Below are 24,278 nucleotides of genomic sequence, written 5' to 3'. Positions count from 1 at the left end.
ATGAAACATCTTTCTGTTCTGTGCATTCAACTAACAGAGTTGAACCTTACTTTTGGTTGAGCCGTTCTGAAACACTCTTTCTGTAGAAACTGCAATTGGACATTCTGAGCGCTAAGAGGCCTATATTGGGAAAAAGAATGTCTACAAATAAAAACTACACAGAAGAATTGTGTGAAACTTCTTTCTGTTCTGTTTGTTCAACTAAAAGAGTTGAACCTTAGTTTTGATTGAGCCGTTCTGAAACACTCTTTCTGTAGAAAATGCAAGTGGAAATTCGGAGCGCTAAGAGGGTAATAGTGGAAAAAGGAATGTCTCCAAATATAAACTACACAGAATCATTCTGTGAAACTTCTTTCTGATCTGTGCATTCAGCTAACAGAGTTAACCATACTTTTGATTGAGCAGATCTGAACACTCTTTCTGTAGAAAATGCAACTGGACCTTTGGAGCGCTAAGAGAGTAGTAGTGGAAAAAGGAATATATTCAAATATAAACTACACAGAAGCATTCTGTGAAACTTCTTTCTGATCTGAGCATTCAGCTAACAGAGTTAAACCATACTTTTGATTGAGCAGTTTTGAAACACTCTGTCTGTAGAAAATGCAACTGGACATTCGTAGCGCTAAGTGGGTAATAGTGGAAAAAAGAATATGTTCAAATATAAACTACACACAAGCATTGTATGAAACTTCTTTCTGTTCTGTGCATTCAACTAACAGAGTTGAACCTTAGTTTTGATTGAGCCTTTCTGAAACACTCTTTCTGTAGAAACTGCAATTGGACATTCTGAGCGCTAAGAGGCCTCTATTGAGAAAAATAATATCTTCAAATAAAAACTACACAGAAGCATTGTGTGAAACTTATTTCTGATATGTTCATTAAGTTAACAGAGTTAAACAATACTTTTGATTGCTCAGTTCTGAACACTCTTTCTGTAGAAAATGCAAGTGGACATTCGGAGCGCTAAGAGGGTAATAGTGGAAAAAGGAATATATTCAAATATAAACTACACAGTAGCATTCTGTGAAAATTCTTTCTGTTCTGTGCATTCAACTAACAGAGTTGAACCTTACTTTTGATTGAGCCGTTCTGAAACACTCTATCTGTAGAAACTGCAATTGGACATGCTAAGCGCTAAGAGGCCTACATTGGGAAAAAGAATATCTTCATATAAAAACTACACAGATGCATTCTGTGAAACTTCTTTCTGATCTGTAAATTCAGTTAACAGAGATAAAACATATTTTTAATTGAGCAGTTATGAAACACTCTTTTTGTAGAAAATGCAACTGGACATTCGTAGCGCTAAGTGGGTAATAGTGGAAAAAAGAATATGTTCAAATATAAACTACACAGAAGCATTGTATGAAACTTCTTTCTCTTCTGTGCATTCAACTAACAGAGTTGAACCTTACTTTTGATTGAGCCATTCTGAAACACTCTTTCTGTAGAAATTGAAATTGGACATTCTAAGCGCTAAGAGGCCTATATTGGGAAAAAGAAAGTCTACAAATAAAAACTACACAGAAGAATTGTGTGAAACTTCTTTCTGTTCTGTTTGTTCAACTAAAAGATTTGAACCTTAGTTTTGATTGAGCCGTTCTTAAACACTCTTTCTGTAGAAAATGCAAGTGGAGATTCGGAGCGCTAAGAGGGTAATAGTGGAAAAAGGAATGTCTCCAAATGTAAACTACACAGAATCATTCTGTGAAACTTCTTTCTGATCTGTGCATTCAGCTAACAGAGTTAAACCATACTTTTGATTGAGCAGATCTGAACACTCTTTCTGTAGAAAATGCAACTGGACATTTGGAGCGCTAAGAGATTAGTAGTGGAAAAAGGAATATATTCAAATATAAACTACACAGAAGCATTCTGTGAAACTTCTTTCTGATCTGAGCATTCAGCTAACAGTGTTAAACCAAACTTTTGATTGAGCAGTTTTGAAACACTCTGTCTGTAGAAAATGCAACTGGACATTCGTAGCGCTAAGTGGGTAAAGGTGGAAAAAAGAATATGTTCAAATATAAACTACACAGAAGCATTGTATGAAACTTCTTTCTGTTCTGTGCATTCAACTAACAGAGTTGAACCTTACTTTTGATTGAGCCTTTCTGAAACACTCTTTCTGTAGAAACTGCAATTGGACATTCTGAGCGCTAAGAGGCCTCTATTGAGAAAAATAATATCTTCAAATAAAAACTACACAGAAGCATTGTGTGAAACTTATTTCTGATATGTTCATTAAGTTAACAGAGTTAAACAATACTTCTGATTGCTCAGTTCTGAACACTCTTTCTGTAGAAAATGCAAGTGGACATTCGGAGCGCTAAGAGGGTAATAGTGGAAAAAGGAATATATTCAAATATAAACTACACAGTAGCATTCTGTGAAAATTCTTTCTGTTCTGTGCATTCAACTAACAGAGTTGAACCTTACTTTTGATTGAGCCGTTCTGAAACACTCTTTCTGTAGAAACTGCAATTGGACATGCTAAGCGCTAAGACGCCTACATTGGGAAAAAGAATATCTTCAAATAAAAACTACACAGATGCATTCTGTGAAACTTCTTTCTGATCTGTAAATTCAGTTAACAGAGATAAAACATATTTTTAATTGAGCAGTTATGAAACTCTCTTTTTGTAGAAAATGCAAGTGGAGATTCGGAGCGCTAAGAGGGTAATAGTGGAAAAAGGAATGTCTTCAAATATAAACTACACAGAATCATTCGGTGAAACTTCTTTCTGATCTGTGCATTCAGCTAACAGAGTTAAACCATACTTTTGATTGAGCAGATCTGAACACTCTTTCTGTAGAAAATGCAACTGGACATTTGGAGCGCTAAGAGCGTAGTAGTGGAAAAAGGAATATATTCAAATATAAACTACACAGAAGCATTCTGTGAAACTTCTTTCTCATCTGAGCATACAGCTAACAGAGTTAAACCATACTTTTGATTGAGCAGATTTGAAACACTCTGTCTGTAGAAAATACAACTGGACATTCGTAGCGCTAAGTGGGTAATAGTGGAAAAAAGAATACGTTCAAATATAAACTACACAGAAGCATTGTATGAAACTTCTTTCTGTTCTGTGCATTCAACTAACAGAGTTGAACCTTACTTTTGATTGAGCCGTTCTGAAACACTCTTTCTGTAGAAACTGCAATTGGACATTCTGAGCGCTAAGAGGCCTATATTGGGAAAAAGAATGTCTACAAATAAAAACTACACAGAAGAATTGTGTGAAACTTCTTTCTGTTCTGTTTGTTCAACTAAAAGATTTGAACCTTAGTTTTGATTGAGCCGTTATGAAACACTCTTTCTGTAGAAAATGCAAGTGGAGATTCGGAGTGCTAAGGGGGTAATAGTGGAAAAAGGAATGTCTCCATATATAAACTACACAGAATCATTCTGTGAAACTTCTTTCTGATCTGTGCATTCAGCTAACAGAGTTAAACCATACATTTGATTGAGCAGATCTGAACACTCTTTCTGTAGAAAATGCAACTGGTCATTTGGAGCGCTAAGAGAGTAGTAGTGGAAAAAGGAATATATTCAAATATAAACTACACAGAAGCATTCTGTGAAACTTCTTTCTGATCTGAGCATTCAGCTAACAGAGTTTAACCATACTTTTGATTGAGCAGTTTTGAAAAACTCTGTCTGTAGAAAATGCAACTGGACATTCGTAGCGCTAAGTGGGTAATAGTGGAAAAAAGAATATGTTCAAATATAAACTACACAGAAGCATTGTATGAAACTTCTTTCTGTTCTGTGCATTCAACTAACAGAGTTGAACCTTACTTTTGATTGAGCCTTTCTGAACACTCTTTCTGTAGAAACTGCAATTGGACATTCTGAGCGCTAAGAGGCCTCTATTGGGAAAAATAATATCTTCAAATAAAAACTACACAGAAGCATTGTGTGAAACTTATTTCTGATATGTTCATTAAGCTAACAGAGTTAAACCATACTTTTGATCGCGCAGTTCTGAACACTTTTTCTGTAGAAACTGCAAGTGGACATTCGGAGCGCTAAGAGGGTAATAATGGAAAAAGGAATATATTCAAATATAAACTACACAGTAGCATTCTGTGAAAATTCTTTCTGTTCTGTGCATTCAACTAACAGAGTTGAACCTTACTTTTGATTGAGCCATTCTGAAACACTCTTTCTGTAGAAACTGCAATTGGACATGCTAAGCGCTAAGAGGCCTACATTGGGAAAAAGAATATCTTCAAATAAAAACTACACAGATGCATACTGTGAAACTTATTTCTGATCTGTAAATTCAGTTAACAGAGATAAAACATATTTTTGATTGAGCAGTTATGAAACACTGTTTTTGTAGAAAATGCAAGTGGAGATTCGGAGCGCTAAGAGGGTAATAGTGGAAAAAGGAATGTCTTCAAATATAAACTACACAGAATCATTCGGTGAAACTTCTTTCTGATCTGTGCATTCAGCTAACAGAGTTAAACCATACTTTTGATTGAGCAGATCTGAACACTCTTTCTGTTGAAAATGCAACTGGACATTTGGAGCGCTAAGAGCGTATTAGTGGAAAAAGGAATATATTCAAATATAAACTACACAGAAGCATTCTGTGAAACTTCTTTCTGATCTGAGCATTCAGCTAACAGAGTTAAACCATACTTTTGATTGAGCAGTTTTGAAACACTCTGTCTGTAGAAAATGCAACTGGACATTCGTAGCGCTAAGTGGGTAATAGTGGAAAAAAGAATACGTTCAAATATAAACTACACAGAAGCATTGTATGAAACTTCTTTCTGTTCTGTGCATTCAACTAACAGAGTTGAACCTTACTTTTGATTGAGCCGTTCTGAAACACTCTTTCTGTAGAAACTGCAATTGGACATTCTGAGCGCTAAGAGGCCTATATTGGGAAAAAGAATGTCTACAAATAAAAACTACACAGAAGAATTGTGTGAAACTTCTTTCTGTTCTGTTTGTTCAACTAAAAGAGTTGAACCTTAGTTTTGATTGAGCCGTTCTGAAACACTCTTTCTGTAGAAAATGCAAGTGGAGATTCGGAGCGCTAAGAGGGTAATAGTGGAAAAAGGAATGTCTCCAAATATAAACTACACAGAATCATTCTGTGAAACTTCTTTCTGATCTGTGAATTCAGCTAACAGAGTTAAACCATACTTTTGATTGAGCAGTTCTGAACACCCTTTCTGTAGAAAATGCAACTGGACATTTGGAGCGCTAAGAGAGTAGTAGTGGAAAAAGGAATATATTCAAATATAAACTACACAGAAGCATTCTGTGAAACTTCTTTCTGATCTGAGCATTCAGCTAACAGAGTTAAACCATACTTTTGATTGAGCAGTTTTGAAACACTCTGTCTGTAGATAATGCAACTGGACATTCGTAGCGCTAAGTGGGTAATAGTGGAAAAAAGAATATGTTCAAATATAAACTACACAGAAGCATTGTATGAAACTTCTTTCTGTTCTGTGCATTCAACTAACAGAGTTGAACCTTACTTTTCATTGAGCCTTTCTGAAACTCTCTTTCTGTAGAAACTGCAATTGGACATTCTGAGCGCTAAGAGGCCTCTATTGGGAAAAATAATATCTTCAAATAAAAACTACACAGAAGCATTGTGTGAAACTTATTTCTGATATGTTCATTAAGCTAACAGAGTTAAACCATACTTTTGATTGCGCAGTTCTGAACACTCTTTCTGTAGAAAATGCAAGTGGACATTTGGAGCGCTAAGAGGGTAATAGTGGAAAAAGGAATATATTCAAATATAAACTACACAGTAGCATTCTGTGAAAATTCTTTCTGTTCTGTGCATTCAACTAACAGAGTTGAACCTTACTTTTGATTGAGCCGTTCTGAAACACTCTTTCTGTAGAAACTGCAATTGGACATGCTAAGCGCTAAGAGGCCTACATTGGGAAAAAGAATATCTTCAAATAAAAACTACACAGATGCATTCTGTGAAACTTATTTCTGATCTGTAAATTCAGTTAACAGAGATAAAACATATTTTTGATTGAGCAGTTATGAAACACTCTTTTTGTAGAAAATGCAAGTGGAGATTCGGAGCGCTAAGAGGGTAATAGTGGAAAAAGGAATGTCTTCAAATATAAACTACACAGAATCATTCGGTGAAACTTCTTTCTGATCTGTGCATTCAGCTAACAGAGTTAAACCATACTTTTGATTGAGCAGATCTGAACACTCTTTCTGTTGAAAATGAAACTGGACATTTGGAGCGCTAAGAGCGTAGTAGTGGAAAAAGGAATATATTCAAATATAAACTACACAGAAGCATTCTGTGAAACTTTTTCTGATCTGAGCATACAGCTAACAGAGTTAAACCATACTTTTGATTGAGCAGTTTTGAAACACTCTGTCTGTAGAAAATGCAACTGGACATTCGTAGCGCTAAGTGGGTAATAGTGGAAAATAGAATATGTTCAAATATAAACTACACAGAAGCATTGTATGAAACATCTTTCTGTTCTGTGCATTCAACTAACAGAGTTGAACCTTACTTTTGATTGAGCCGTTCTGAAACACTCTTTCTGTAGAAACTGCAATTGGACATTCTGAGCGCTAAGAGGCCTATATTGGGAAAAAGAATGTCTACAAATAAAAACTACACAGAAGAATTGTGTGAAACTTCTTTCTGTTCTGTTTGTTCAACTAAAAGAGTTGAACCTTAGTTTTGATTGAGCCGTTCTGAAACACTCTTTCTGTAGAAAATGCAAGTGGAAATTCGGAGCGCTAAGAGGGTAATAGTGGAAAAAGGAATGTCTCCAAACATAAACTACACAGAATCATTCTGTGAAACTACTTTCTGATCTGTGCATTCAGCTAACAGAGTTAACCATACTTTTGATTGAGCAGATCTGAACACTCTTTCTGTAGAAAATGCAACTGGACCTTTGGAGCGCTAAGAGAGTAGTAGTGGAAAAAGGAATATATTCAAATATAAACTACACAGAAGCATTCTGTGAAACTTCTTTCTGATCTGAGCATTCAGCTAACAGAGTTAAACCATACTTTTGATTGAGCAGTTTTGAAACACTCTGTCTGTAGAAAATGCAACTGGACATTCGTAGCGCTAAGTGGGTAATAGTGGAAAAAAGAATATGTTCAAATATAAACTACACAGAAGCATTGTATGAAACTTCTTTCTGTTCTGTGCATTCAACTAACAGAGTTGAACCTTACTTTTGATTGAGCCTTTCTGAAACACTCTTTCTGTAGAAACTGCAATTGGACATTCTGAGCGCTAAGAGGCCTCTATTGAGAAAAATAATATCTTCAAATAAAAACTACACAGAAGCATTTTGTGAAACTTATTTCTGATATGTTCATTAAGTTAACAGAGTTAAACAATACTTTTGATTGCTCAGTTCTGAACACTCTTTCTGTAGAAAATGCAAGTGGACATTCGGAGCGCTAAGAGGGTAATAGTGGAAAAAGGAATATATTCAAATATAAACTACACAGTAGCATTCTGTGAAAATTCTTTCTGTTCTGTGCATTCAACTAACAGAGTTGAACCTTACTTTTGATTGAGCCGTTCTGAAACACTCTTTCTGTAGAAACTGCAATTGGACATGCTAAGCGCTAAGAGGCCTACATTGGGAAAAAGAATATCTTCAAATAAAAACTACACAGATGCATTCTGTGAAACTTATTTCTGATCTGTAAATTCAGTTAACAGAGATAAAACATATTTTTGATTGAGCAGTTATGAAACACTCTTTTTGTAGAAAATGCAAGTGGAGATTCGGAGCGCTAAGAGGGTAATAGTGGAAAAAGGAATGTCTTCAAATATAAACTACACAGAATCATTCGGTGAAACTTCTTTCTGATCTGTGCATTCAGCTAATAGAGTTAAACCATACTTTTGATTGAGCAGATCTGAACACTCTTTCTGTTGAAAATGCAACTGGACATTTGGAGCGCTAAGAGCGTAGTAGTGGAAAAAGGAATATATTCAAATATAAACTACACAGAAGCATTCTGTGAAACTTTTTCTGATCTGAGCATACAGCTAACAGAGTTAAACCATACTTTTGATTGAGCAGTTTTGAAACACTCTGTCTGTAGAAAATGCAACTGGACATTCGTAGCGCTAAGTGGGTAATAGTGGAAAAAAGAATATGTTCAAATATAAACTACACAGAAGCATTGTATGAAACATCTTTCTGTTCTGTGCATTCAACTAACAGAGTTGAACCTTACTTTTGGTTGAGCCGTTCTGAAACACTCTTTCTGTAGAAACTGCAATTGGACATTCTGAGCGCTAAGAGGCCTATATTGGGAAAAAGAATGTCTACAAATAAAAACTACACAGAAGAATTGTGTGAAACTTCTTTCTGTTCTGTTTGTTCAACTAAAAGAGTTGAACCTTAGTTTTGATTGAGCCGTTCTGAAACACTCTTTCTGTAGAAAATGCAAGTGGAAATTCGGAGCGCTAAGAGGGTAATAGTGGAAAAAGGAATGTCTCCAAATATAAACTACACAGAATCATTCTGTGAAACTTCTTTCTGATCTGTGCATTCAGCTAACAGAGTTAACCATACTTTTGATTGAGCAGATCTGAACACTCTTTCTGTAGAAAATGCAACTGGACCTTTGGAGCGCTAAGAGAGTAGTAGTGGAAAAAGGAATATATTCAAATATAAACTACACAGAAGCATTCTGTGAAACTTCTTTCTGATCTGAGCATTCAGCTAACAGAGTTAAACCATACTTTTGATTGAGCAGTTTTGAAACACTCTGTCTGTAGAAAATGCAACTGGACATTCGTAGCGCTAAGTGGGTAATAGTGGAAAAAAGAATATGTTCAAATATAAACTACACACAAGCATTGTATGAAACTTCTTTCTGTTCTGTGCATTCAACTAACAGAGTTGAACCTTAGTTTTGATTGAGCCTTTCTGAAACACTCTTTCTGTAGAAACTGCAATTGGACATTCTGAGCGCTAAGAGGCCTCTATTGAGAAAAATAATATCTTCAAATAAAAACTACACAGAAGCATTGTGTGAAACTTATTTCTGATATGTTCATTAAGTTAACAGAGTTAAACAATACTTTTGATTGCTCAGTTCTGAACACTCTTTCTGTAGAAAATGCAAGTGGACATTCGGAGCGCTAAGAGGGTAATAGTGGAAAAAGGAATATATTCAAATATAAACTACACAGTAGCATTCTGTGAAAATTCTTTCTGTTCTGTGCATTCAACTAACAGAGTTGAACCTTACTTTTGATTGAGCCGTTCTGAAACACTCTATCTGTAGAAACTGCAATTGGACATGCTAAGCGCTAAGAGGCCTACATTGGGAAAAAGAATATCTTCATATAAAAACTACACAGATGCATTCTGTGAAACTTCTTTCTGATCTGTAAATTCAGTTAACAGAGATAAAACATATTTTTAATTGAGCAGTTATGAAACACTCTTTTTGTAGAAAATGCAACTGGACATTCGTAGCGCTAAGTGGGTAATAGTGGAAAAAAGAATATGTTCAAATATAAACTACACAGAAGCATTGTATGAAACTTCTTTCTCTTCTGTGCATTCAACTAACAGAGTTGAACCTTACTTTTGATTGAGCCATTCTGAAACACTCTTTCTGTAGAAATTGAAATTGGACATTCTAAGCGCTAAGAGGCCTATATTGGGAAAAAGAAAGTCTACAAATAAAAACTACACAGAAGAATTGTGTGAAACTTCTTTCTGTTCTGTTTGTTCAACTAAAAGATTTGAACCTTAGTTTTGATTGAGCCGTTCTTAAACACTCTTTCTGTAGAAAATGCAAGTGGAGATTCGGAGCGCTAAGAGGGTAATAGTGGAAAAAGGAATGTCTCCAAATGTAAACTACACAGAATCATTCTGTGAAACTTCTTTCTGATCTGTGCATTCAGCTAACAGAGTTAAACCATACTTTTGATTGAGCAGATCTGAACACTCTTTCTGTAGAAAATGCAACTGGACATTTGGAGCGCTAAGAGATTAGTAGTGGAAAAAGGAATATATTCAAATATAAACTACACAGAAGCATTCTGTGAAACTTCTTTCTGATCTGAGCATTCAGCTAACAGTGTTAAACCAAACTTTTGATTGAGCAGTTTTGAAACACTCTGTTTGTAGAAAATGCAACTGGACATTCGTAGCGCTAAGTGGGTAAAGGTGGAAAAAAGAATATGTTCAAATATAAACTACACAGAAGCATTGTATGAAACTTCTTTCTGTTCTGTGCATTCAACTAACAGAGTTGAACCTTACTTTTGATTGAGCCTTTCTGAAACACTCTTTCTGTAGAAACTGCAATTGGACATTCTGAGCGCTAAGAGGCCTCTATTGAGAAAAATAATATCTTCAAATAAAAACTACACAGAAGCATTGTGTGAAACTTATTTCTGATATGTTCATTAAGTTAACAGAGTTAAACAATACTTCTGATTGCTCAGTTCTGAACACTCTTTCTGTAGAAAATGCAAGTGGACATTCGGAGCGCTAAGAGGGTAATAGTGGAAAAAGGAATATATTCAAATATAAACTACACAGTAGCATTCTGTGAAAATTCTTTCTGTTCTGTGCATTCAACTAACAGAGTTGAACCTTACTTTTGATTGAGCCGTTCTGAAACACTCTTTCTGTAGAAACTGCAATTGGACATGCTAAGCGCTAAGACGCCTACATTGGGAAAAAGAATATCTTCAAATAAAAACTACACAGATGCATTCTGTGAAACTTCTTTCTGATCTGTAAATTCAGTTAACAGAGATAAAACATATTTTTAATTGAGCAGTTATGAAACTCTCTTTTTGTAGAAAATGCAAGTGGAGATTCGGAGCGCTAAGAGGGTAATAGTGGAAAAAGGAATGTCTTCAAATATAAACTACACAGAATCATTCGGTGAAACTTCTTTCTGATCTGTGCATTCAGCTAACAGAGTTAAACCATACTTTTGATTGAGCAGATCTGAACACTCTTTCTGTAGAAAATGCAACTGGACATTTGGAGCGCTAAGAGCGTAGTAGTGGAAAAAGGAATATATTCAAATATAAACTACACAGAAGCAATCTGTGAAACTTCTTTCTGATCTGAGCATTCAGCTAACAGAGTTAAACCATACTTTTGATTGAGCAGTTTTGAAACACTCTGTCTGTAGAAAATGCAACTGGACATTCGTAGCGCTAAGTGGGTAATAGTGGAAAAAAGAATATGTTCAAATATAAACTACACAGAAGCATTGTATGAAACTTCTTTCTGTTCTGTGCATTCAACTAACAGAGTTGAACCTTACTTTTGATTGAGCCTTTCTGAAACACTCTTTCTGTAGAAACTGCAATTGGACATTCTGAGCGCTAAGAGGCCTATATTGGGAAAAAGAATGTCTACAAATAAAAACTACACAGAAGAATTGTGTGAAACTTCTTTCTGTTCTGTTTGTTCAACTAAAAGAGTTGAACCTTAGTTTTGATTGAGCCGTTCTGAAACACTCTTTCTGTAGAAAATGCAAGTGGAGATTCGGAGCGCTAAGAGGGTAATAGTGGAAAAAGGAATGTCTCCAAATATAAACTACACAGAATCATTCTGTGAAACTTCTTTCTGATCTGTGCATTCAGCTAACAGAGTTAAACCATACTTTTGATTGAGCAGATCTGAACACTCTTTCTGTAGAAAATGCAACTGGACATTTGGAGCGCTAAGAGAGTAGTAGTGGAAAAAGGAATATATTCAAATATAAACTACACAGAAGCATTCTGTGAAACTTCTTTCTGATCTGAGCATTCAGCTAACAGAGTTAAACCAAACTTTTGATTGAGCAGTTTTGAAACACTCTGTCTGTAGAAAATGCAACTGTACATTCGTAGCGCTAAGTGGGTAATAGTGGAAAAAAGAATATGTACAAATATAAACTACACAGAAGCATTGTATGAAACTTCTTTCTGTTCTGTGCATTCAACTAACAGAGTTGAACCTTACTTTTGATTGAGCCTTTCTGAAACACTCTTTCTGTAGAAACTGCAATTGGACATTCTGAGCGCTAAGAGGCCTCTATTGGGAAAAATAATATCTTCAAATAAAAACCACACAGAAGCATTGTGTGAAACTTATTTCTTATATGTTCATTAAGCTAACAGAGTTAAACCATACTTTTGATTGCGCAGTTCTGAACACTCTTTCTGTAGAAAATGCAAGTGGACATTCGGAGCGCTAAGAGGGTAATAGTGAAAAAAGGAATATATTCAAATATAAACTACACAGTAGCATTCTGTGAAAATTCTTTCTGTTCTGTGCATTCAACTAACAGAGTTGAACCTTACTTTTGATTGAGCCGTTCTGAAACACTCTTTCTGTAGAAACTGCAATTGGACATGATAAGCGCTATGAGGCCTACATTGGGAAAAAGAATATCTTCAAATAAAAACTACACAGATGCATTCTGTGAAACTTATTTCTGATCTGTAAATTCAGTTAACAGAGATAAAACATATTTTTGATTGAGCAGTTATGAAACATTCTTTTTGTAGAAAATGCAAGTGGAGATTCGGAGCGCTAAGAGGGTAATAGTGGAAAAAGGAATGTCTTCAAATATAAACTACACAGAATCATTCGGTGAAACTTCTTTCTGATCTGTGCATTCAGCTAACAGAGTTAAACCATACTTTTGATTGAGCAGATCTGAACACTCTTTCTGTTGAAAATGCAACTGGACATTTGGAGCGCTAAGAGCGTAGTGGTGGAAAAAGGAATATATTCAAATATAAACTACACAGAAGCATTCTGTGAAACTTCTTTCTGATCTGAGCATTCAGCTAACAGAGTTAAACCATACTTTTGATTGAGCAGTTTTGAAACACTCTGTCTGTAGAAAATGCAACTGGACATTCGTAGCGCTAAGTGGGTAATAGTGGAAAAAAGAATATGTTCAAATATAAACTACACAGAAGCATTGAATGAAACTTCTTTCTGTTCTGTGCATTCAACTAACAGAGTTGAACCTTACTTTTGATTGAGCCGTTCTGAAACACTCTTTCTGTAGAAACTGCAATTGGACATTCTGAGCGCTAAGAGGCCTATATTGGGAAAAAGAATGTCTACAAATAAAAACTACACAGAAGAATTGTGTGAAACTTCTTTCTGTTCTGTTTGTTCAACTAAAAGAGTTGAACCTTAGTTTTGATTGAGCCGTTCTGAAACACTCTTTCTGTAGAAAATGCAAGTGGAGATTCGGAGCTCTAAGAGGGTAATAGTGGAAAAAAGGAATGTCTCCAAATTAAACTACACAGAATCATTCTGTGAAACTTCTTTCTGATCTGTGCATTCAGCTAACAGAGTTAAACCATACTTTTGATTGAGCAGATCTGAACACTCTTTCTGTAGAAAATGCAACTGGACATTTGGAGCGCTAAGAGAGTAGTAGTGGAAAAAGGAATATATTCAAATATAAACTACACAGAAGCATTCTGTGAAACTTCTTTCTGATCTGAGCATTCAGCTAACAGAGTTAAACCATACTTTTGATTGAGCAGTTTTGAAACACACTGTCTGTAGAAAATGCAACTGGACATTCGTAGCGCTAAGTGGGTAATAGTGGAAAAAAGAATATGTTCAAATATAAACTACACAGAAGCATTGTATGAAACTACTTTCTGTTCTGTGCATTCAACTAACAGAGTTGAACCTTACTTTTGATTGAGCCTTTCTGAAACACTCTTTCTGTAGAAACTGCAATTGGACATTCTGAGTGCGAAGAGGCCTATATTGGGAAAAATAATATCTTCAAATAAAAACTACACAGAAGCATTGTGTGAAACTTATTTCTGATATGTTCATTAAGCTAACAGAGTTAAACCATACTTTTGATTGCGCAGTTCTGAACACTGTTTCTGTAGAAAATGCAAGTGGACATTCGGTGCGCTAAGAGGGTAATAGTGGAAAAAGGAATATATTCAAATATAAACTACACAGTAGCATTCTGTGAAAATTCTTTCTGTTCTGTGCATTCAACTAACAGAGTTGAACCTTACTTTTGATTGAGCCGTTCTGAAACACTCTTTCTGTAGAAACTGCAATTGGACATGCTAAGCGCTCAGAGGCCTACATTGGGAAAAAGAATATCTTCAAATAAAAACTACACAGATGCATTCTGTGAAACTTATTTCTGATCTGTAAATTCAGTTAACAGAGATAAAACATATTTTTGATTGAGCAGTTATGAAACACTCTTTTTGTAGAAAATGCAAGTGGAGATTCTGAGCGCTAAGAGGGTAATAGTGGAAAAAGTAATGTCTTCAAATATAAACTACACAGAATCATTCGGTGAAACTTCTTTCTGATCTGTGCATTCAGCTAACAGAGTTAAACCATACTTTTGATTGAGCAGATCTGAACACTCTTTCTGTTGAAAATGCAACTGGACATTTGGAGCGCTAAGAGCGTAGTAGTGGAAAAAGGAATATATTCAAATATAAACTACACAGAAGCATTCTGTGAAACTTCTTTCTGATCTGAGCATACAGCTAACAGAGTTAAACCATACTTTTGATTGAGCAGTTTTGAAACACTCTGTCTGTAGAAAATGCAACTGGACATTCGTAGCGCTAAGTGGGTAATAGTGGAAAAGAGAATATGTTCAAATATAAACTACACAGAAGCATTGTATGAAACTTCTTTCTGTTCTGTGCATTCAACTAACAGAGTTGAACCTTACTTTTGATTGAGCCGTTCTGAAACACTCTTTCTGTAGAAACTGCAATTGGACATTCTGAGCGCTAAGAGGCCTATATTGGGAAAAAGAATGTCTACAAATAAAAACTACACAGAAGAATTGTGTGAAACTTCTTTCTGTTCTGTTTGTTCAACTAAAAGATTTGAAACTTAGTTTTGATTGAGCCGTTCTTAAACACTCTTTCTGTAGAAAATGCAAGTGGAGATTCGGAGCGCTAAGAGGGTAATAGTGGAAAAAGGAATGTCTCCAAATATAAACTACACAGAATCATTCTGTGAAACTTCTTTCTGATCTGTGCATTCAGCTAACAGAGTTAAACCATACTTTTGATTGAGCAGATCAGAACAATCTTTCTGTAGAAAATACAACTGGACATTTGGAGCGCTAAGAGAGTAGTAGTGGAAAAAGGAATATATTCAAATATAAACTACACAGAAGCATTCTGTGAAACTTCTTTCTGATCTGAGCATTCAGCCAACAGAGTTAAACCATACTTTTGATTGAGCAGTTTTGAAACACTATGTCTGTAGAAAATGCAAATGGACACTCGTAGCGCTAAGTGGGTAATAGTGGAAAAAAGAGTATGTTCAAATATAAACTACACAGAAGCATTGTATGAAACTTCTTTCTGTTCTGTGCATTCAACTAACAGAGTTGAACCTTACTTTTGATTGAGCCTTTCTGAAACACTCTTTCTGTAGAAACTGCAATTGGACATTCTGAGCGCTAAGAGGCCTGTAATGGGAAAAATAATATATTCAAATAAAAACTACACAGAAGCATTGTGTGAAACTTCTTTCTGTTCTGTTTGTTCAACTAAAAGAGTTGAACCTTAGTTTTGATTGAGCCGTTCTGAAACACTCTTTCTGTAGAAAATGCAAGTGGAGATTCGGAGCGCTAAGAGGGTAATAGTGGAAAAAGGAATGTCTCCAAATATAAACTACACAGAATCATTCTGTGAAACTTCTTTCTGATCTGTGCATTCAGCTAACAGAGTTAAACCATACTTTTGATTGAGCAGATCTGAACACTCTTTCTGTAGAAAATGCAACTGGTCATTTGGAGCGCTAAGAGAGTAGTAGTGGAAAAAGGAATATATTCAAATATAAACTACACAGAAGCATTCTGTGAAACTTCTTTCTGATCTGAGCATTCAGCTAACAGAGTTAAACCATACTTTTGATTGAGCAGTTTTGAAACACTCTGTCTGTAGAAAATGCAACTTGACATTCGTAGCGCTAAGTGGGTAATAGTGGAATAAAGAATATGTTCAAATATAAACTACACAGAAGCACTGTATGAAACTTCTTTCTGTTCTGTGCATTCAACTAACAGAGTTGAACCTTACTTTTGATTGAGCCTTTCTGAAACACTCTTTCTGTAGAAACTGCAATTGGACATTCTGAGCGCTAAGAGGCCTGTGTTGGGAAAAATAATATCTTCAAATAAAAACTACACAGAAGCATTGTGTGAAACTTATTTCTGATATGTTCATTAAGCTAACAGAGTTAAACCATACTTTTGATTGCGCAGTTCTGAACACTCTTTCTGTAGAAAATGCAAGTGGACATTCGGAGCGCTAAGAGGGTAATAGTGGAAAAAGGAATATATTAAAATATAAACTACACAGTAGCATTCTGTGAAAATTCTTTCTGTTCTGTGCATTCAACTAACAGAGTTGAACCTTACTTTTGATTGAGCCGTTCTGAAACCCTCTTTCTGTAGAAACTGCAATTGGACATGCTAAGCGCTAAGAGGCCTACATTGGGAAAAAGAATATCTTCACATTAAAACTACACAGATGCATTCTGTGAAGCTTATTTCTGATCTGTAAATTCAGTTAACAGAGATAAAACATATTTTTGATTGAGCAGTTATGAAACACTCTTTCTGTAGAAAATGCAAGTGGAGATTCGGAGTGCTAAGAGGGTAATAGTGGAAAAAGGAATGTCTTCAAATATAAACTACACGGAATCATTCGGTGAAACTTCTTTCTGATCTGTGCATTCAGCTAACAGAGTTAAACCATACTTTTGATTGAGCAGATCTGAACACTCTTTCTGTAGAAAATGCAACTGGACATTTGGAGCGCTAAGAGCGTAATAGTGGAAAAAGGAATATATTCAAATATAAACTACAAAGAAGCATTATGTGAAACTTCTTTCTGATCTGAGCATTCAGCTAACACAGTTAAACCATACTTTTGATTGAGCAGTTTTGAAACACTCTGTCTGTAGAAAATGCAACTGGACATTCGTAGCGCTAAGTGGGTAATAGTGGAAAAAAGAATATGTTCAAATATGAACTGCACAGAAGCATTGTATGAAACTTCTTTCTGTTCTGTGCATTCAACTAACACCGTTGAACCTTACTTTTGATTGAGCCGTTCTGAAACACTCTTTCTGTAGAAACTGCAATTGGACATTCTGAGCGCTAAGAGGCCTATATTGGGAAAAAGAATGTCTACAAATAAAAACTACACAGAAGAATTGTGTGAAACTTCTTTCTGTTCTGTTTGTTCAACTAAAAGAGTTGAACCTTACTTTTGATTGACCCGTTCTGAAACACTCTTTCTGTAGAAAATGCAAGTGGAGATTCGGAGCGCTAAGAGGGTAATAGTGGAAAAAGGAATGTCTCCAAATATAAACTACACAGAATCATTCTGTGAAACTTCTTTCTGATCTGTGCATTCAGCTAACAGAATTAAACCATATTTTGATTGAGCAGATCTGAACACTGTTTCTCTAGAAAATGCAACTGGACATTTTGAGCGCTAAGAGAGTAGTAGTGGAAAAAGGAATATATTCAAATATAAACTACACAGAAGCATTCTGTGAAACTTCTTTCTGATCTGAGCATTCAGCTAACAGAGTTAAACCATACTTTTGATTGAGCAGTTTTGAAACACTCTGTCTGTAGAAAATGCAACTGGACATTCGTAGCGCTAAGTGGGTAATCGTGGAATAAAAAATATGTTCAAATATAAACTACACAGAAGCATTGTATGAAACTTCTTTCTGTTCTGTGCATTCAACTAACAGAGTTGAACCTTACTTTTGATTGAGCCTTTCTGAAACACTCTTTCTGTAGAAACTGCTATTGGACATTCTGAGCGCTAAGAGGCCTATATTGGGAAAAATAATATCTTCAAATAAAAACTACACAGAAACTTTGAGTGAAACTTATTTCTGATATTTTCATTAAGCTAACAGAGTTAAACCATACTTTTGATTGCGCAGTTGTGAACACTCTTTCTGTAGAAAATGCAAGTGGACATTCTGAGTGCTAAGAGGGAAATAGTGGAAAAAGGAATATATTCAAATATAAACTACACAGTAGCATTCTGTGAAAATTCTTTCTGTTCTGTGCATTCAACTAACAGAGTTGAACCTTACTTTTGATTGAGCCGTTCTGAAACACTCTTTCTGTAGAAACTGCAATTGGACATGCTAAGCGCTAAGAGGCCTACATTGGGAAAAAATATCTTCAAATAAAAACTACACAGATGCATTCTGTGAAACTTATTTCTGATCTGTAAATTCAGTTAACAGAGATAAAACATATTTTTGATTGAGCAGTTATTAAACACTCTTTTTGTAGAAAATGCAAGTGGAGATTCGGAGCGCTAAGAGGGTAATAGTGGAAAAAGGAATGTCTTCAAATATAAACTACACAGAATCATTCGGTGAAACTTCTTTCTGATCTCTGCATTCAGCTAACAGAGTTAAACCATACTTTTGATTGAGCAGATCTGAACACTCTTTCTGTTGAAAATGCAACTGGACATTTGGAGCGCTAAGAGAGTAGTAGTGGAAAAAGGAATATATTCAAATATAAACTACACAGAAGCATTCTGTGAAACTTCTTTCTGATCTGAGCATTCAGCTAACAGAGTTAAACCATACTTTTGATTGAGCACTTTTGAAACACTCTGTCTGTAGAAAATGCAACTGGACATTCGTAGCGCTAAGTGGGTAATAGTGGAAAAAAGAATATGTTCAAATATAAACTACACAGAAGCACTGTATGAAACTTCTTTCTGTTCTGTGCATTCAACTAACAGAGTTGAACCTCACTTTTGATTGAGCCTTTCTGAAACACTCTTTCTGTAGAAACTGCAATTGGACATTCTGAGCGCTAAGAGGCCTATATTGGGAAAAAAAATATCTTCAAATAAAAACTACACAGAAGCATTGTGTGAAACTTATTTCTGATATGTTCATTAAGCTAACAGAGTTAAACCATACTTTTGATTGCGCAGTTCTGAACACTCTTTCTGTAGAAAATGCAAGTGGACATTCGGAGCGCTAAGAGGGTAATAGTGGAAAAAGGAATATATTCAAATATAAACTACACAGTAGCATTCTGTGAAAATTCTTTCTGTTCTGTGCATTCAACTAACAGAGTTGAACCTTACTTTTGATTGATCCGTTCTGAAACACTCTTTCTGTAGAAACTGCAATTGGACATGCTAAGCGCTAAGAGGCCTACATTGGGAAAAAGAATATCTTCAAATAAAAACTACACAGATGCATTCTGTGAAACTTATTTCTGATTTGTAAATTCAGTTAACAGAGATAAAACATATTTTTGATTGAGCAGTTATGAAACACTCTTTTTGTAGAAAATGCAAGTGGAGATTCGGAGCGCTAAGAGGGTAATAGTGGAGAAAGGAATGTCTTCAAATATAAACTACACAGAATCATTCGGTGAAACTTCTTTCTGAACTGTGCATTCAGCTAACAGAGTTAAACCATACTTTTGATGGAGCAGATCTGAACACTCCTTCTGTTGAAAATGCAACTGGACATTTGGAGCGCTAAGAGCGTAGTAGTGGAAAAAGGAATATATTCAAATATAAACTACACAGAAGCATTCTGTGAAACTTCTTTCTGATCTGAGCATTCAGCTAACAGAGTTAAACCATACTTTTGATTGAGCAGTTTTGAAACACTCTGTCTGTAGAAAATGCAACTGGACATTCGTAGCGCTAAGTGGGTAATAGTGGAAAAAAGAATACGTTCAAATATAAACTACACAGAAGCATTGTATGAAACTTCTTTCTGTTCTGTGCATTCAACTAACAGAGTTGAACCTTACTTTTGATTGAGCCGTTCTGAAACACTCTTTCTGTAGAAACTGCAATTGGACATTCTGAGCGCTAAGAGGCCTATATTGGGAAAAAGAATGTCTACAACTAAAAACTACACAGAAGAATTGTGTGAAACTTCTTTCTGTTCTGTTTGTTCAACTAAAAGAGTTGAAACTTAGTTTTGATTGAGCCGTTCTGAAACACTCTTTCTGTAGAAAATGCAAGTGGAGATTCGGAGCGCTAAGAGGGTAATAGTGGAAAAAAAATGTCTCCAAATATAAACTACACAGAATCATTCTGTGAAACTTCTTTCTGATCTGTGCATTCAGCTAACAGAGTTAAACCATACTTTTGATTGAGCAGATCTGAACACTCTTTCTGTAGAAAATGCAACTGGACATTTGGAGCGCTAAGAGAGTAGTAGTGGAAAAAGGAATATATTCAAATATAAACTACACAGAAGCATTCTGTGAAACTTCTTTCTGATCTGAGCATTCAGCTAACAGAGTTAAACCATACTTTTGATTGAGCAGTTTTGAAACACTCTGTCTGTAGAAAATGCAACTGGACATTCGTAGCGCTAAGTGGGTAATAGTGGAAAAAAGAATATATTCAAATATAAACTACACAGGAGCATTGTATGAAACTTCTTTCTGTTCTGTGCATTCAACTAACAGAGTTGAACCTTACTTTTGATTGAGCCTTTCTTAAGCACTCTTTCTGTAGAAACTGCAATTGGACATTCTGAGCGCTAAGAGGCCTCTATTGGGAAAAATAATATCTTCAAATAAAAACTACACAGAAGCATTGTGTGAAACTTATTTCTGATATGTTCATTAAGCTAACAGAGTTAAACCATACTTTTGATTGCGCAGTTCTGAACACTCTTTCTGTAGAAAATGCAAGTGGACATTCCGAGCGCTAAGAGGGTAATAGTGGAAAAAGGAATATATTCAAATATAAACTACACAGTAGCATTCTGTGAAAATTGTTTCTGTTCTGTGCATTCAACTAACAGAGTTGAACCTTACTTTTGATTGAGCCGTTCTGAAACACTCTTTCTGTAGAAACTGCAATTGGACATGCTAAGCGCTAAGAGGCCTACATTGGGAAAAAGAATATCTTCAAATAAAAACTACACAGATGCATTCTGTGAAACTTATTTCTGATCTGTAAATTCAGTTAACAGAGATAAAACATATTTTTGATTGAGCAGTTATGAAACTCTCTTTTTGTAGAAAATGCAAGGGGAGATTCGGAGCACTAAGAGGGTAATAGTGGAAAAAGGAATGTCTTCAAATATAAACTACACAGAATCATTCGGTGAAACTTCTTTCTGATCTGTGCATTCAGCTAACAGAGTTAAACCATACTTTTGATTGAGCAGATCTGAACACTCTTTCTGTTGAAAATGCAACTGGACATTTGGAGCGCTAACAGCGTAGTAGTGGAAAAAGGAATATATTCAAATATAAACTACACAGAAGCATTCTGTGAAACTTCTTTCTCATCTGAGCATACAGCTAACAGAGTTAAACCATACTTTTTATTGAGCAGTTTCGAAACACTCTGTCTGTAGAAAATGCAACTGGACATTCGTAGCGCTAAGTGGGTAATAGTGGAAAAAAGAATATGTTCAAATATAAACTACACAGAAGCATTGTATGAAACTTCTTTCTGTTCTGTGCATTCAACTAACAGAGTTGAACCTTACTTTTGATTGAGCCGTTCTGAAACCCTCTTTCTGTAGAAACTGCAATTGGACATTCTGAGCGCTAAGAGGCCTATATTGGGAAAAAGAATGTCTACAAATAAAAACTACACAGAAGAATTGTGTGAAACTTCTTTCTGTTCTGTTTGTTCAACTAAAAGAGTTGAACCTTAGTTTTGATTGAGCCGTTGTGAAACACTCTTTCTGTAGGAAATGCAAGTGGAGATTCAGAGCGCTAAGAGGGTAATAGTGGAAAAAGGAATGTCTCCAAATATAAACTACACAGAATCATTCTGTGAAACTTCTTTCTGATCTGTGCATTCAGCTAACAGAGTTAAACCATACTTTTGATTGAGCAGATCTGAACACTCTTTCTGTAGAAAATGCAACTGGACATTTGGAGCGCTAACAGAGTAGTAGTGGAAAAAGCAATATATTCAAATATAAACTACACAGAATCATTCTGTGAAACTTCTTTCTGATCTGAGCATTCAGCTAACAGAGTTAAACCATACTTTTGATTGAGCAGTTTTGAAACACTCTGTCTGTAGAAAATGCAACTGGACATTCGTAGCGCTAAGTGGGTAATAGTGGAAAAAAGAATATGTTCATATATAAACTACACAGAAGCATTGTATGAAACTTCTTTCTGTTCTGTGCATTCAACTAACAGAGTTGAACCTTACTTTTGATTGAGCCTTTCTGAAACACTCTTTCTGTAGAAACTGCAACTGGACATTCTGAGCGCTAAGAGGCCTCTATTGGGAAAAATAATATCTTCAAATAAAAACTACACAGAAGCATTGTGTGAAACTTATTTCTGATATGTTCATTAAGCTAACAGAGTTAAACCATACTTTTGATTGCGCAGTTCTGAACACTCTTTCTGTAGAAAATGCAAGTGGACATTCGGAGCGCTAAGAGGGTAATAGTGGAAAATGTAATATATTCAAATATAAACTACACAGTAGCATTCTGTGAAAATTCTTTCTGTTCTGTGCATTCAACTAACAGATTTGAACCTTACTTTTGATTGAGCCGTTCTGAAACACTCTTTCTGTAGAAACTGCAATTGGACATGCTAAGCGCTAAGAGGCCTACATTGGGAAAAAATATCTTCAAATAAAAACTACACAGATGCATTCTGTGAAACTTATTTCTGATCTGTAAATTCAGTTAACAGAGATAAAACTTATTTTTGATTGAGCAGTTATGAAACACTCTTTTTGTAGAAAATGCAAGTGGAGATTCGGAGCGCTAAGAGGGTAATAGTGGAAATAGGAATGTCTTCAAATATAATCTACACAGAATCATTCGGTGAAACTTCTTTCTGATCTGTGCATTCAGCTAACAGAGTTAAACCATACTTTTGATTGAGCAGATCTGAACACTCTTTCTGTTGAAAATGCAACTGGACATTTGGAGCGCTAAGAGCGTAGCAGTGGAAAAAGGAATATATTCAAATATAAACTACACAGAAGCATTCTGTGAAACTTCTTTCTCATCTGAGCATACAGCTAACAGAGTTAAACCATACTTTTGATTGAGCAGTTTTGAAACTCTCTGTCTGTAGAAAATGCAACTGGACATTCGTAGCGCTAAGTGGGTAATAGTGGAAAAAAGAATACGTTCAAATATAAACTACACAGAAGCATTGTATGAAACTTCTTTCTGTTCTGTGCATTCAACTAACAGAGTTGAACCTTACTTTTGATTGAGCCGTTCTGAAACACTCTTTCTGTAGAAACTGCAATTGGACATTCTGAGCGCTAAGAGGCCTATATTGGGAAAATGAATGTCTACAAATAAAAACTACACAGAAGAATTGTGTGAAACTTCTTTCTGTTCTGTTTGTTCAACTAAAAGAGTTGAACTTTAGTTTTGATTGAGCCGTTCTGAAACACTCTTTCTGTAGAAAATGCAAGTGGAGATTCGGAGCGCTAAGAGGGTAATAGTGGAAAAAGGAATGTCTCCAAATATAAACTACACAGAATCATTCTGTGAAACTTCTTTCTGATCTGTGCATTCAGCTAACAGAGTTAAACCATACTTTTGATTGAGCAGATCTGAACACTCTTTCTGTAGAAAATGCAACTGGACATTTGGAGCGCTAAGAGAGTAGTAGTGGAAAAAGGAATATATTCAAATATAAACTACACAGAAGCATTCTGTGAAACTTCTTCTGATCTGAGCATTCAGCTAACAGAGTTAAACCATACTTTTGATTGAGCAGTTTTGAAACACTCTGTCTGTAGAAAATGCAACTGGACATTCGTAGCGCTAAGTGGGTAATAGTGGAAAAAAGAATATGTTCAAATATAAACTACACAGAAGCATTGTATGAAACTTTTTTCTGTTCTGTGCATTCAACTAACAGAGTTGAACCTTACTTTTGATTGAGCCTTTCTGAAACACTCTTTCTGTAGAAACTGCAATTGGACATTCTGAGCGCTAAGAGGCCTCTACTGGGAAAAATAATATCTTCAAATAAAAACTACACAGAAGCATTGTGTGAAACTTATTTCTGATATGTTCATTAAGCTAACAGAGTTAAACCATACTTTTGATTGCGCAGTTCTGAACACTCTTTCTGTAGAAAATGCAAGTGGACATTCGGAGCGCTAAGAGGGTAACAGTGGAAAAAGGAATATATTCAAATATAAACTACACAGTAGCATTCTGTGAAAATTCTTTCTGTTCTTTGCATTCAACTAACAGAGTTGAACCTTACT

Source organism: Symphalangus syndactylus, chromosome Y (assembly GCF_028878055.3).
Source record: "Symphalangus syndactylus isolate Jambi chromosome Y, NHGRI_mSymSyn1-v2.1_pri, whole genome shotgun sequence".
NCBI classification, from domain to species: Eukaryota; Metazoa; Chordata; class Mammalia; order Primates; family Hylobatidae; genus Symphalangus; species Symphalangus syndactylus.
This window is presented reverse-complemented; position numbering follows the sequence as displayed.